Source organism: Cydia strobilella, chromosome 24 (genome assembly GCF_947568885.1).
Source record: "Cydia strobilella chromosome 24, ilCydStro3.1, whole genome shotgun sequence".
In the NCBI taxonomy this organism is placed as follows: Eukaryota; Metazoa; Arthropoda; class Insecta; order Lepidoptera; family Tortricidae; genus Cydia; species Cydia strobilella.
The window spans coordinates 5,778,829-5,795,690 of NC_086064.1; the positions used below are offsets into that span (position 1 = coordinate 5,778,829).

Below are 16,862 nucleotides of genomic sequence, written 5' to 3' on the forward strand. Positions count from 1 at the left end.
TTCTACGAGGATCATACAGCGCGACACGTGCGTGCGGGCATCGTAGTAGGTAAGAGTCTCGTGTAGGTCGTCGTTTAGATTTATTTAGTTTTTGGTCCGGCGTATTTATTTATAATAATTTAACGTATGATATTATCTGAATGTTGATATTGGAACAAACGATATAAATTATTTTGACATAAAAATCTGTTTAGGTTGATATGTATATATTATATGTAAGTACCTAAATATTATGTATTCATCATCATAGGAACACGAGAAGTCTAAAACCTGTGTTTATATTATACTTTCTTTTTTTTTTTTTTTTTTTTTTTTTTTTGTAAAGTGAGGTGAGTGGGTGCGGGGATGTTGGGTGTCCCTGTCCGTTTTGTGCACTATTTGCGAATCCTTTATCTAATTGGTCAGTTCATCGACTAGTCGTCATTATCAGTAGCAGATCACTCACAGGTCAGGTGAGGTTCGCGGGTAAAGTAAAATGTGGTGTGTGCGGTTGCATGTGATTGTTTATAAGTATATGATGGTGTTATTAAAAAAAAAAAAAAAAAAAAAAAAAAAAAAAAAAAAAAAAAAAAAAATATATATATATATATCTTTTACCAGTTAATTAATATTTTCTTCTTCGGGTTGGTGTGGTGAAACTAAAAATGTTGATGAAACCCTCAAGATTCCAATTTTGTATGTACCGCTCGTGGTTCAATTTTGGATTGTTTCGCTTCCTCTGGTATCAATAGATACTTAGCACAAGCGATGCTTACGAGCTGGACGCTGTAGAAGTTAGAAGTGTTGCGCGGTGCCGGGTAAGTAAGTAATTGTAATAAATGTACGTACCACCTACGACGATACTAGATTATTAGTAGTTATTTAGTAGATATTTTGGATAACATAGGATGGGTAGAGATCGATTGTTTGTCCGTCTGTGTCGCTACTGAAACTTTTTATCGTAATCGTATCATAGAATTATTTGCGGCCCTGAAAAGGGCCTTTTTTTTTTTATTTGCGTCTGCGCGATACGGTAATACCCACGTTAGTACATATTACACGATATCGCGCGCGACGACGCTGACAGTGCAGCGCTTAACCTCCGAAACCGTAGAGGGTGCGGCCTTGACGCTTCAGAGCGTAGACGACGTCCATGGCGGTGACGGTCTTCCTCTTGGCGTGCTCGGTGTAGGTGACCGCGTCACGGATCACGTTCTCGAGGAACACCTTGAGAACGCCGCGGGTCTCCTCGTAGATCAGGCCGGAGATACGCTTGACGCCACCTCTGCGGGCGAGACGACGGATGGCGGGCTTGGTGATACCCTGGATGTTATCACGGAGCACCTTCCTGTGGCGCTTGGCTCCTCCTTTCCCCAGACCTTTACCTCCCTTACCGCGACCGGTCATTGCGACTTGTTGTAGTAGAGATTAGACTTCTCGAACGGAATACTCAACACACGACTTGCGCCGCGCGTCGACACGAGTGGAATAGCTAGCTAGCCATCATTTTGCCGCTATTTATACGTTTTACCCTATTGCGGGGCGACGGGGGACGGGGTAAGATATATCAGAGCATTATTATTTGACTTACTTTTCATATATCTAAAGAAATATAATATTATATATACCTATTGATAAATAATTTCATATTATATGATATTTAAATTAATTTTGGATACTTAGGTTTAGACGTAGGGGATAATATATACTATAAAAACGGCGGCCGGCTTACGGATTAGATCCTCTTGTGAAGGATTCTTCTCCTCTAATATTTTTGTAAGCATTCAATCAGTGGTAATAATTTTGTCGATATAATAAAATAGCGCTTAATATGAGAGTCACGTGACGATTTTAATTTACTTTCCAATCTATTAGTGTGTTAACTCCTATTATTATAGGAAATAAGTTCTTTCTTAAATAATCCTTACAGTATAGTAGTATTTCGTGTATTGCAGTTAAATTTCATATATACCTCCGTACATTTTGTGTACGGTTGGTTATGTGTAAATTATATATATATATTTTTTTTTTTTTTTTTTTCGTAATGACCATGCAGTGATCGATCGATCGATTTATCTACGCAAGTGTTTGTTCAAAGAAACAATTGTGAATTTTAGAATCATGTGTGGCCCTGAAAAGGGCCTTTTGATATATGACTGACAGAAGCGTCACGTTCGCACGTCCAGACGCAAAACGCGTGGTACAAAATAATACATATAATGTAACCGTATGCGTTCGCGCAGACTGCGTCCTGTGATGTTGCTCCGTGCCAGTTTAAACGTGGTGGTTTAGGCACGTTCACCGCGGATCCTGCGAGCCAGCTGGATGTCCTTGGGCATGATGGTCACACGCTTGGCGTGGATAGCGCACAGATTGGTGTCCTCGAAGAGACCGACGAGGTAAGCCTCGCTGGCCTCCTGGAGAGCCATAACGGCAGAGCTCTGGAAGCGCAGATCGGTCTTGAAGTCCTGAGCGATCTCACGCACCAGACGCTGGAAGGGCAGCTTGCGGATCAGAAGCTCAGTGCTCTTCTGGTAGCGACGGATCTCACGGAGGGCGACGGTGCCGGGCCTGTAACGATGGGGCTTCTTGACGCCGCCGGTGGCGGGCGCGCTCTTGCGGGCCGCCTTGGTGGCGAGCTGTTTGCGGGGCGCTTTACCACCGGTGGATTTACGAGCGGTCTGCTTGGTACGGGCCATTGTGAATAATAATAATACGCGTGCGTGTACGTTACGTTAACGAGTCACGAGAGGGAATAAGCGATTTTTCGCCAGCGAGTCGCTATTTATACGTGCTGGCTGGTCGGAAAGGGACGGGGTTAGTGTCCGTGTGAGCGAGAGGGCTATAAAATTCACATACACGTCCCCCTCGCCCCTCTTCCTTTCTCACCAACACAAAATTTCTGATTAGAATAACAATAATATAATTGAAATATTAATTAATAAATAAATAAATAAATAAATACATACATACATACATACATACATATATTTCATTTAAATAACAGTCATCGCTATCGAAATTCGCCTCGATAGCCGGTTCAATCGAGTTAGGTCAGGTTATTAAAGTTAGGTTAGTATTTTATAAAATAGGTTTATAAGTTAGGTCAGGTTATGTTAGGTTTCGCGGAGTTAGGTTTGATCGAGTTAGGTTAGGTTAGGTCAAAGTTAGGTTAGGTTTTTTTTTTTTGTCACTCAAAACCTAACCTAACTTTTTTTTATAATGTCAGGTTATGTTTGGTTTCGCGGAGTTAGGTTTGATCGAGTTAGGTTAGGTTAGGTCAAAGTTCAAACCGATCAAACCTAACTTTTTTTTATAATGTCATTCAAAACCTAACCTAACTCCGCGAAACCTAACATAACTACTTATTTTATAAAAACCTAACCTAAATTTAATATCCATAACGTCTCACGTTACACATATGCATACACTAAGTGTATGTGTGTATTGTTGATTCCTTATTTAATACTCTTACATGTTGATACAACTTTCGTGTTGATACCGATTGACACCGTATGCACGGCTATCTAGAAACTTCTTATATTATATATTCAGAACGTATTTGTGGCCCTGAAAAGGGCCTTTTTGGTTGTTGTACAAACCACACTCTCGCAGCGTGTCGTGTCGCAATACGAACTACCTAAACCCATTACACTAAAAGTGTATTGAGAAGACAGATAGCATACGAGGAACGACGGACGCTTACTTGGAGCTGGTGTACTTGGTGACGGCCTTGGTGCCTTCACTGACGGCGTGCTTGGCGAGCTCACCGGGCAGCAAGAGCCTCACGGATGTCTGCACCTCCCTGCTGGTGATGGTGGACCTCTTGTTGTAGTGAGCGAGGCGGGAGGCCTCGGCGGCGATGCGCTCGAAGATGTCGTTCACGAAAGAGTTCATGATCGACATGGCCTTGCTGGAGATACCGGTGTCGGGGTGGACCTGCTTGAGCACCTTGTAGATGTAAATGGCGTAGCTCTCCTTGCGCTTATGCTTCTTCTTTTTCTTCGAGTCCGACTTGGAGATGTTCTTCTGGGCCTTGCCGGATTTCTTGGCGGCCTTACCGCTAGTCTTGGGTGGCATTGTGATATAGTTAGATGCTTACAGTACGATAGTCGAACTGAGAATAAAAATTTCGTACTAAGTTGCGCTCATTTTGTTAAAGCGGAGAACGGGAAATAGGGGATTAAAGATCGAGCGTCGCGCTCGCGGTATATCGACCAATAGCGTTCGTGCATCATTAGTATCGTCGGTCGGCATGGTGGGGAGTGAGAGCGCGTATTGATATTACTTACATATAGGTATTATTATTTTGATTATAAAATATATCAAATGCCGTATAGATTATACCATCATCAGTTTTGTTCAAAACCGTAGGCGGATAACAATTATATTATTTAAATGTATATAGCTTTATGTTTATTTACTATTGTTGTTGTTGTTACAGTGACACACTGCTGTAGATGAGCAAGTAATAGCTCTGAGCCATCACATTACCTTTATTTGTCGTTTATTTATTATACTTCTTGACGAAACGATGTCTCAAGTCTCTCATATAGAGACGTGTGTAGTGATGTGTTTTGCAATCAGAAAAATAATCTTATTAGAATTCAGAATTATCTACTTACCGTAAGTAATAACATTCATTCATTCATTCATCGTTCATATATATGTATATGATATAATTATATTGATCGATCGAATGACATCATACACGTATGCGTTATGCCATGAAACTTACAACGTTATCACAGAATCATATTGTGGCCCTGAAAAGGGCCTTTTGTAACGGTCACTCGGGCGGGAATATAACAGAGGCCACATTCACCAAACGCCGGGTGTTACCGCTAGAGATGTAGCCTGATGAGAAGTGAGTACACTTAAGCCTTCTTCTCGGTCTTCTTGGGCAGGAGCACGGCCTGAATGTTAGGCAGCACACCACCCTGGGCGATGGTCACACCGGAGAGGAGCTTGTTCAACTCCTCGTCGTTGCGGATCGCCAGCTGGAGATGCCTAGGGATGATCCTGGTCTTCTTGTTGTCGCGAGCGGCGTTGCCTGCCAACTCGAGAACCTCAGCGGCCAGGTACTCCATGACGGCGGCTAGGTACACCGGGGCACCGGCACCGACGCGCTCGGCGTAGTTGCCCTTGCGTAGAAGCCTGTGGATACGACCGACGGGGAACTGAAGTCCGGCACGGTTAGAACGGGACTTTGCCTTTCCCTTAACCTTGCCACCTTTACCGCGTCCAGACATGTTTAAAGAGAGATTTAAGTTTAGTTTACACACACGAAACGAGAGCACGATTGCTTGCTTGCGAGTGTATACGCTCTTTTTTAGTAGTTGCCTTTATTTTATACGTTCACGGTGTACGCTGATAGTGGGGATACAACGAGCCGACATAACACGAGCCCGATCGACCAATCAACGAGTCGCGTGCAAGAGCGCAAATTAGAAAGAGATAGATATAAAATAAAAACATTTCAATTTATACATCAAAGTATACCTAATAAAAATGACACAATTAACAAAAAATATTCCGTAAATTATATACTTATATTTATGTAGTTGTTGTTGTTGTAAATCTAAGACTTCAAATAATACAGTTATATTTATCATCATTCACCATCGATAAGAAAATATTCTGTGTAAGTATTCATGAAAACCTAACCTAATCAGTCTTATCAGTGAGATCATCAATAATCTTGAGACTTTTGCCATAAGACTCGATTTGAGATTGACTTTTTATATTGATTGCGATCGATCGACTCGTGTATGTATGTGTGTGTGTGCTTATTGCAATGAAACAGAGGCGATATGAACCTTTGAATAAATTTGTTAGCCCTGAAAAGGGCTTTTTGATGTGCGTTTAACGCGCACAGGCGTATGACGAGAGGCGTGTGAACAGGCGACACGTCGTCGTATATACGATATATAGCGACGACAATCGACATATCCTCCACCATCACGGCCGATGTAAGTACGACGACGACAATGTGACGCAGTCTTCTTACTTCTTCGAGGCAGCCTTCTTGGCGGCGGGCTTCGCTTTGGGAGCGGCCGCGGCCTTCTTGGGCTTGGGAGCTTTAGGCTTCTTGGTCGGCGGCTTCGCGGTCTTCTTGGCCTTAGGCGCGGCGGCGCTCTTGCCCTTGGCGGGGGTGGAAGGTTTCTTCGCGGCGGGCTTCTTCTTGGCGGCGGCAGCCTTCTTGTCCTTCGTGGCGGCCTTAGGCTTGGCCGGGGACGCAGCGGCCTTCTTCGCCTTAGCGGGCTTAGCTGCGGCGGGCTTCTTAGCGGCGGCTGAAGATTTAGCGGCGCTAGATTTCTTGGCCGCGGCGGGCTTCTTGCCGGCCGATGATGACTTCGACTCCAGTTTGAAGGAGCCGGACGCGCCCTTGCCTTTGGTCTGAATGAGTGCGCCGGATTCGACTGCGCTCTTAAGATATTTTCTGATGAAAGGGGCCAGCTTCTCGGCGTCGACCTTGTACTGGGCGGCGATGTACTTCTTGATAGCCTGCAGGGACGAACCGCTTCTCTCCTTCAACTCCTTGATGGCGCTGTTAACCATCTCGGACGTCTTAGGGTGGGTGGGTTTCGCCTTAGGCTTCTTAGCGCCAGCGGAGGCGGACGCCTTAGGCTTCTTCGCGGGCGTCGCCGGGGCGGGAGCGTCGGCAGCAACTGCGGTGTCGGCCATATTTATTTATTTATTTATTAATCGTCAAGTAAGTAAGTAAAGTAAATTAGTAAATCGCACAAACTGCGCAAAGAGAATACAGCGGACGCGTGTAAGCGGAGCGCTGCGCTGGCGAGTACTAAACACGGCTTATTGGGGGCGCCACTTTTTATATATACTCCGGCTTAACCGTAACGCAGACCCTCATGTCGCGGGACGTTTTCTCGTAATAACACTTCCAAGTTTTCACTTACTCGTTTATGATTAAACTAAATTTATAGTGAATTATATTATAATGATTATAATAAAATTGCACATATACATTCTTTATGAATTGATATACGTATTTTAATAGAAGTTTTAGGATTTGGAACGCCGATAAACGAATGAGAGAACTTTACTTTTGGTATTATAGGTTGCGGACACCTCGGGTCAGTTTAAAAAGTGATTTTTCTTAATTAAAATCACATCTAACACTATTATGTGTCCTCCAGTTAAATGCGAAGATACCATAGATAGATGTGACACAATAACAACATTAGAAAATTATATTTATAATGTTATTTTGACTTGTTGTCTTCACTGTCGTAAAACAGCCGTACCGCGACTTGGATTGCATTGCCTACGTTCAGTGGTTTGCTCTCTGCCGGTACCGACGTAAAACGGGATAGGTACTTTATATTAAATTTAAATAATTATGTTATGTTATATTATACATTAAGATATCGTATTAATGAATATTATTATAATTCGTATAGTTAAACTCTCTTCTTCTACGAGGATCATACAGCGCGACACGTGCGTGCGGGCATCGTAGTAGGTAAGAGTCTCGTGTAGGTCGTCGTTTAGATTTATTTAGTTTTTGGTCCGGCGTATTTATTTATAATAATTTAACGTATGATATTATCTGAATGTTGATATTGGAACAAACGATATAAATTATTTTGACATAAAAATCTGTTTAGGTTGATATGTATATATTATATGTAAGTACCTAAATATTATGTATTCATCATCATAGGAACACGAGAAGTCTAAAACCTGTGTTTATATTATACTTTCTTTTTTTTTTTTTTTTTTTTTTTTTTTTGTAAAGTGAGGTGAGTGGGTGCGGGGATGTTGGGTGTCCCTGTCCGTTTTGTGCACTATTTGCGAATCCTTTATCTAATTGGTCAGTTCATCGACTAGTCGTCATTATCAGTAGCAGATCACTCACAGGTCAGGTGAGGTTCGCGGGTAAAGTAAAATGTGGTGTGTGCGGTTGCATGTGATTGTTTATAAGTATATGATGGTGTTATTAAAAAAAAAAAAAAAAAAAAAAAAAAAAAAAAAAAAAAAAAAAAAAATATATATATATATATCTTTTACCAGTTAATTAATATTTTCTTCTTCGGGTTGGTGTGGTGAAACTAAAAATGTTGATGAAACCCTCAAGATTCCAATTTTGTATGTACCGCTCGTGGTTCAATTTTGGATTGTTTCGCTTCCTCTGGTATCAATAGATACTTAGCACAAGCGATGCTTACGAGCTGGACGCTGTAGAAGTTAGAAGTGTTGCGCGGTGCCGGGTAAGTAAGTAATTGTAATAAATGTACGTACCACCTACGACGATACTAGATTATTAGTAGTTATTTAGTAGATATTTTGGATAACATAGGATGGGTAGAGATCGATTGTTTGTCCGTCTGTGTCGCTACTGAAACTTTTTATCGTAATCGTATCATAGAATTATTTGCGGCCCTGAAAAGGGCCTTTTTTTTTTTATTTGCGTCTGCGCGATACGGTAATACCCACGTTAGTACATATTACACGATATCGCGCGCGACGACGCTGACAGTGCAGCGCTTAACCTCCGAAACCGTAGAGGGTGCGGCCTTGACGCTTCAGAGCGTAGACGACGTCCATGGCGGTGACGGTCTTCCTCTTGGCGTGCTCGGTGTAGGTGACCGCGTCACGGATCACGTTCTCGAGGAACACCTTGAGAACGCCGCGGGTCTCCTCGTAGATCAGGCCGGAGATACGCTTGACGCCACCTCTGCGGGCGAGACGACGGATGGCGGGCTTGGTGATACCCTGGATGTTATCACGGAGCACCTTCCTGTGGCGCTTGGCTCCTCCTTTCCCCAGACCTTTACCTCCCTTACCGCGACCGGTCATTGCGACTTGTTGTAGTAGAGATTAGACTTCTCGAACGGAATACTCAACACACGACTTGCGCCGCGCGTCGACACGAGTGGAATAGCTAGCTAGCCATCATTTTGCCGCTATTTATACGTTTTACCCTATTGCGGGGCGACGGGGGACGGGGTAAGATATATCAGAGCATTATTATTTGACTTACTTTTCATATATCTAAAGAAATATAATATTATATATACCTATTGATAAATAATTTCATATTATATGATATTTAAATTAATTTTGGATACTTAGGTTTAGACGTAGGGGATAATATATACTATAAAAACGGCGGCCGGCTTACGGATTAGATCCTCTTGTGAAGGATTCTTCTCCTCTAATATTTTTGTAAGCATTCAATCAGTGGTAATAATTTTGTCGATATAATAAAATAGCGCTTAATATGAGAGTCACGTGACGATTTTAATTTACTTTCCAATCTATTAGTGTGTTAACTCCTATTATTATAGGAAATAAGTTCTTTCTTAAATAATCCTTACAGTATAGTAGTATTTCGTGTATTGCAGTTAAATTTCATATATACCTCCGTACATTTTGTGTACGGTTGGTTATGTGTAAATTATATATATATATTTTTTTTTTTTTTTTTTTCGTAATGACCATGCAGTGATCGATCGATCGATTTATCTACGCAAGTGTTTGTTCAAAGAAACAATTGTGAATTTTAGAATCATGTGTGGCCCTGAAAAGGGCCTTTTGATATATGACTGACAGAAGCGTCACGTTCGCACGTCCAGACGCAAAACGCGTGGTACAAAATAATACATATAATGTAACCGTATGCGTTCGCGCAGACTGCGTCCTGTGATGTTGCTCCGTGCCAGTTTAAACGTGGTGGTTTAGGCACGTTCACCGCGGATCCTGCGAGCCAGCTGGATGTCCTTGGGCATGATGGTCACACGCTTGGCGTGGATAGCGCACAGATTGGTGTCCTCGAAGAGACCGACGAGGTAAGCCTCGCTGGCCTCCTGGAGAGCCATAACGGCAGAGCTCTGGAAGCGCAGATCGGTCTTGAAGTCCTGAGCGATCTCACGCACCAGACGCTGGAAGGGCAGCTTGCGGATCAGAAGCTCAGTGCTCTTCTGGTAGCGACGGATCTCACGGAGGGCGACGGTGCCGGGCCTGTAACGATGGGGCTTCTTGACGCCGCCGGTGGCGGGCGCGCTCTTGCGGGCCGCCTTGGTGGCGAGCTGTTTGCGGGGCGCTTTACCACCGGTGGATTTACGAGCGGTCTGCTTGGTACGGGCCATTGTGAATAATAATAATACGCGTGCGTGTACGTTACGTTAACGAGTCACGAGAGGGAATAAGCGATTTTTCGCCAGCGAGTCGCTATTTATACGTGCTGGCTGGTCGGAAAGGGACGGGGTTAGTGTCCGTGTGAGCGAGAGGGCTATAAAATTCACATACACGTCCCCCTCGCCCCTCTTCCTTTCTCACCAACACAAAATTTCTGATTAGAATAACAATAATATAATTGAAATATTAATTAATAAATAAATAAATAAATAAATACATACATACATACATACATACATATATTTCATTTAAATAACAGTCATCGCTATCGAAATTCGCCTCGATAGCCGGTTCAATCGAGTTAGGTCAGGTTATTAAAGTTAGGTTAGTATTTTATAAAATAGGTTTATAAGTTAGGTCAGGTTATGTTAGGTTTCGCGGAGTTAGGTTTGATCGAGTTAGGTTAGGTTAGGTCAAAGTTAGGTTAGGTTTTTTTTTTTTGTCACTCAAAACCTAACCTAACTTTTTTTTATAATGTCAGGTTATGTTTGGTTTCGCGGAGTTAGGTTTGATCGAGTTAGGTTAGGTTAGGTCAAAGTTCAAACCGATCAAACCTAACTTTTTTTTATAATGTCATTCAAAACCTAACCTAACTCCGCGAAACCTAACATAACTACTTATTTTATAAAAACCTAACCTAAATTTAATATCCATAACGTCTCACGTTACACATATGCATACACTAAGTGTATGTGTGTATTGTTGATTCCTTATTTAATACTCTTACATGTTGATACAACTTTCGTGTTGATACCGATTGACACCGTATGCACGGCTATCTAGAAACTTCTTATATTATATATTCAGAACGTATTTGTGGCCCTGAAAAGGGCCTTTTTGGTTGTTGTACAAACCACACTCTCGCAGCGTGTCGTGTCGCAATACGAACTACCTAAACCCATTACACTAAAAGTGTATTGAGAAGACAGATAGCATACGAGGAACGACGGACGCTTACTTGGAGCTGGTGTACTTGGTGACGGCCTTGGTGCCTTCACTGACGGCGTGCTTGGCGAGCTCACCGGGCAGCAAGAGCCTCACGGATGTCTGCACCTCCCTGCTGGTGATGGTGGACCTCTTGTTGTAGTGAGCGAGGCGGGAGGCCTCGGCGGCGATGCGCTCGAAGATGTCGTTCACGAAAGAGTTCATGATCGACATGGCCTTGCTGGAGATACCGGTGTCGGGGTGGACCTGCTTGAGCACCTTGTAGATGTAAATGGCGTAGCTCTCCTTGCGCTTATGCTTCTTCTTTTTCTTCGAGTCCGACTTGGAGATGTTCTTCTGGGCCTTGCCGGATTTCTTGGCGGCCTTACCGCTAGTCTTGGGTGGCATTGTGATATAGTTAGATGCTTACAGTACGATAGTCGAACTGAGAATAAAAATTTCGTACTAAGTTGCGCTCATTTTGTTAAAGCGGAGAACGGGAAATAGGGGATTAAAGATCGAGCGTCGCGCTCGCGGTATATCGACCAATAGCGTTCGTGCATCATTAGTATCGTCGGTCGGCATGGTGGGGAGTGAGAGCGCGTATTGATATTACTTACATATAGGTATTATTATTTTGATTATAAAATATATCAAATGCCGTATAGATTATACCATCATCAGTTTTGTTCAAAACCGTAGGCGGATAACAATTATATTATTTAAATGTATATAGCTTTATGTTTATTTACTATTGTTGTTGTTGTTACAGTGACACACTGCTGTAGATGAGCAAGTAATAGCTCTGAGCCATCACATTACCTTTATTTGTCGTTTATTTATTATACTTCTTGACGAAACGATGTCTCAAGTCTCTCATATAGAGACGTGTGTAGTGATGTGTTTTGCAATCAGAAAAATAATCTTATTAGAATTCAGAATTATCTACTTACCGTAAGTAATAACATTCATTCATTCATTCATCGTTCATATATATGTATATGATATAATTATATTGATCGATCGAATGACATCATACACGTATGCGTTATGCCATGAAACTTACAACGTTATCACAGAATCATATTGTGGCCCTGAAAAGGGCCTTTTGTAACGGTCACTCGGGCGGGAATATAACAGAGGCCACATTCACCAAACGCCGGGTGTTACCGCTAGAGATGTAGCCTGATGAGAAGTGAGTACACTTAAGCCTTCTTCTCGGTCTTCTTGGGCAGGAGCACGGCCTGAATGTTAGGCAGCACACCACCCTGGGCGATGGTCACACCGGAGAGGAGCTTGTTCAACTCCTCGTCGTTGCGGATCGCCAGCTGGAGATGCCTAGGGATGATCCTGGTCTTCTTGTTGTCGCGAGCGGCGTTGCCTGCCAACTCGAGAACCTCAGCGGCCAGGTACTCCATGACGGCGGCTAGGTACACCGGGGCACCGGCACCGACGCGCTCGGCGTAGTTGCCCTTGCGTAGAAGCCTGTGGATACGACCGACGGGGAACTGAAGTCCGGCACGGTTAGAACGGGACTTTGCCTTTCCCTTAACCTTGCCACCTTTACCGCGTCCAGACATGTTTAAAGAGAGATTTAAGTTTAGTTTACACACACGAAACGAGAGCACGATTGCTTGCTTGCGAGTGTATACGCTCTTTTTTAGTAGTTGCCTTTATTTTATACGTTCACGGTGTACGCTGATAGTGGGGATACAACGAGCCGACATAACACGAGCCCGATCGACCAATCAACGAGTCGCGTGCAAGAGCGCAAATTAGAAAGAGATAGATATAAAATAAAAACATTTCAATTTATACATCAAAGTATACCTAATAAAAATGACACAATTAACAAAAAATATTCCGTAAATTATATACTTATATTTATGTAGTTGTTGTTGTTGTAAATCTAAGACTTCAAATAATACAGTTATATTTATCATCATTCACCATCGATAAGAAAATATTCTGTGTAAGTATTCATGAAAACCTAACCTAATCAGTCTTATCAGTGAGATCATCAATAATCTTGAGACTTTTGCCATAAGACTCGATTTGAGATTGACTTTTTATATTGATTGCGATCGATCGACTCGTGTATGTATGTGTGTGTGTGCTTATTGCAATGAAACAGAGGCGATATGAACCTTTGAATAAATTTGTTAGCCCTGAAAAGGGCTTTTTGATGTGCGTTTAACGCGCACAGGCGTATGACGAGAGGCGTGTGAACAGGCGACACGTCGTCGTATATACGATATATAGCGACGACAATCGACATATCCTCCACCATCACGGCCGATGTAAGTACGACGACGACAATGTGACGCAGTCTTCTTACTTCTTCGAGGCAGCCTTCTTGGCGGCGGGCTTCGCTTTGGGAGCGGCCGCGGCCTTCTTGGGCTTGGGAGCTTTAGGCTTCTTGGTCGGCGGCTTCGCGGTCTTCTTGGCCTTAGGCGCGGCGGCGCTCTTGCCCTTGGCGGGGGTGGAAGGTTTCTTCGCGGCGGGCTTCTTCTTGGCGGCGGCAGCCTTCTTGTCCTTCGTGGCGGCCTTAGGCTTGGCCGGGGACGCAGCGGCCTTCTTCGCCTTAGCGGGCTTAGCTGCGGCGGGCTTCTTAGCGGCGGCTGAAGATTTAGCGGCGCTAGATTTCTTGGCCGCGGCGGGCTTCTTGCCGGCCGATGATGACTTCGACTCCAGTTTGAAGGAGCCGGACGCGCCCTTGCCTTTGGTCTGAATGAGTGCGCCGGATTCGACTGCGCTCTTAAGATATTTTCTGATGAAAGGGGCCAGCTTCTCGGCGTCGACCTTGTACTGGGCGGCGATGTACTTCTTGATAGCCTGCAGGGACGAACCGCTTCTCTCCTTCAACTCCTTGATGGCGCTGTTAACCATCTCGGACGTCTTAGGGTGGGTGGGTTTCGCCTTAGGCTTCTTAGCGCCAGCGGAGGCGGACGCCTTAGGCTTCTTCGCGGGCGTCGCCGGGGCGGGAGCGTCGGCAGCAACTGCGGTGTCGGCCATATTTATTTATTTATTTATTAATCGTCAAGTAAGTAAGTAAAGTAAATTAGTAAATCGCACAAACTGCGCAAAGAGAATACAGCGGACGCGTGTAAGCGGAGCGCTGCGCTGGCGAGTACTAAACACGGCTTATTGGGGGCGCCACTTTTTATATATACTCCGGCTTAACCGTAACGCAGACCCTCATGTCGCGGGACGTTTTCTCGTAATAACACTTCCAAGTTTTCACTTACTCGTTTATGATTAAACTAAATTTATAGTGAATTATATTATAATGATTATAATAAAATTGCACATATACATTCTTTATGAATTGATATACGTATTTTAATAGAAGTTTTAGGATTTGGAACGCCGATAAACGAATGAGAGAACTTTACTTTTGGTATTATAGGTTGCGGACACCTCGGGTCAGTTTAAAAAGTGATTTTTCTTAATTAAAATCACATCTAACACTATTATGTGTCCTCCAGTTAAATGCGAAGATACCATAGATAGATGTGACACAATAACAACATTAGAAAATTATATTTATAATGTTATTTTGACTTGTTGTCTTCACTGTCGTAAAACAGCCGTACCGCGACTTGGATTGCATTGCCTACGTTCAGTGGTTTGCTCTCTGCCGGTACCGACGTAAAACGGGATAGGTACTTTATATTAAATTTAAATAATTATGTTATGTTATATTATACATTAAGATATCGTATTAATGAATATTATTATAATTCGTATAGTTAAACTCTCTTCTTCTACGAGGATCATACAGCGCGACACGTGCGTGCGGGCATCGTAGTAGGTAAGAGTCTCGTGTAGGTCGTCGTTTAGATTTATTTAGTTTTTGGTCCGGCGTATTTATTTATAATAATTTAACGTATGATATTATCTGAATGTTGATATTGGAACAAACGATATAAATTATTTTGACATAAAAATCTGTTTAGGTTGATATGTATATATTATATGTAAGTACCTAAATATTATGTATTCATCATCATAGGAACACGAGAAGTCTAAAACCTGTGTTTATATTATACTTTCTTTTTTTTTTTTTTTTTTTTTTTTTTTTGTAAAGTGAGGTGAGTGGGTGCGGGGATGTTGGGTGTCCCTGTCCGTTTTGTGCACTATTTGCGAATCCTTTATCTAATTGGTCAGTTCATCGACTAGTCGTCATTATCAGTAGCAGATCACTCACAGGTCAGGTGAGGTTCGCGGGTAAAGTAAAATGTGGTGTGTGCGGTTGCATGTGATTGTTTATAAGTATATGATGGTGTTATTAAAAAAAAAAAAAAAAAAAAAAAAAAAAAAAAAAAAAAAAAAAAAAATATATATATATATATCTTTTACCAGTTAATTAATATTTTCTTCTTCGGGTTGGTGTGGTGAAACTAAAAATGTTGATGAAACCCTCAAGATTCCAATTTTGTATGTACCGCTCGTGGTTCAATTTTGGATTGTTTCGCTTCCTCTGGTATCAATAGATACTTAGCACAAGCGATGCTTACGAGCTGGACGCTGTAGAAGTTAGAAGTGTTGCGCGGTGCCGGGTAAGTAAGTAATTGTAATAAATGTACGTACCACCTACGACGATACTAGATTATTAGTAGTTATTTAGTAGATATTTTGGATAACATAGGATGGGTAGAGATCGATTGTTTGTCCGTCTGTGTCGCTACTGAAACTTTTTATCGTAATCGTATCATAGAATTATTTGCGGCCCTGAAAAGGGCCTTTTTTTTTTTATTTGCGTCTGCGCGATACGGTAATACCCACGTTAGTACATATTACACGATATCGCGCGCGACGACGCTGACAGTGCAGCGCTTAACCTCCGAAACCGTAGAGGGTGCGGCCTTGACGCTTCAGAGCGTAGACGACGTCCATGGCGGTGACGGTCTTCCTCTTGGCGTGCTCGGTGTAGGTGACCGCGTCACGGATCACGTTCTCGAGGAACACCTTGAGAACGCCGCGGGTCTCCTCGTAGATCAGGCCGGAGATACGCTTGACGCCACCTCTGCGGGCGAGACGACGGATGGCGGGCTTGGTGATACCCTGGATGTTATCACGGAGCACCTTCCTGTGGCGCTTGGCTCCTCCTTTCCCCAGACCTTTACCTCCCTTACCGCGACCGGTCATTGCGACTTGTTGTAGTAGAGATTAGACTTCTCGAACGGAATACTCAACACACGACTTGCGCCGCGCGTCGACACGAGTGGAATAGCTAGCTAGCCATCATTTTGCCGCTATTTATACGTTTTACCCTATTGCGGGGCGACGGGGGACGGGGTAAGATATATCAGAGCATTATTATTTGACTTACTTTTCATATATCTAAAGAAATATAATATTATATATACCTATTGATAAATAATTTCATATTATATGATATTTAAATTAATTTTGGATACTTAGGTTTAGACGTAGGGGATAATATATACTATAAAAACGGCGGCCGGCTTACGGATTAGATCCTCTTGTGAAGGATTCTTCTCCTCTAATATTTTTGTAAGCATTCAATCAGTGGTAATAATTTTGTCGATATAATAAAATAGCGCTTAATATGAGAGTCACGTGACGATTTTAATTTACTTTCCAATCTATTAGTGTGTTAACTCCTATTATTATAGGAAATAAGTTCTTTCTTAAATAATCCTTACAGTATAGTAGTATTTCGTGTATTGCAGTTAAATTTCATATATACCTCCGTACATTTTGTGTACGGTTGGTTATGTGTAAATTATATATATATATTTTTTTTTTTTTTTTTTTCGTAATGACCA

At 42.5% G+C, this 16,862-nt stretch overlaps 1 pseudogene; it reads right to left on the minus strand.

Annotated features, from left to right (window-relative positions):
- Window positions 1-2,267: 2,267 nt before the first annotated feature.
- LOC134752453 (uncharacterized) lies at window positions 2,268-16,218 on the minus strand (annotated as a pseudogene).
- Window positions 16,219-16,862: the final 644 nt, after the last annotated feature.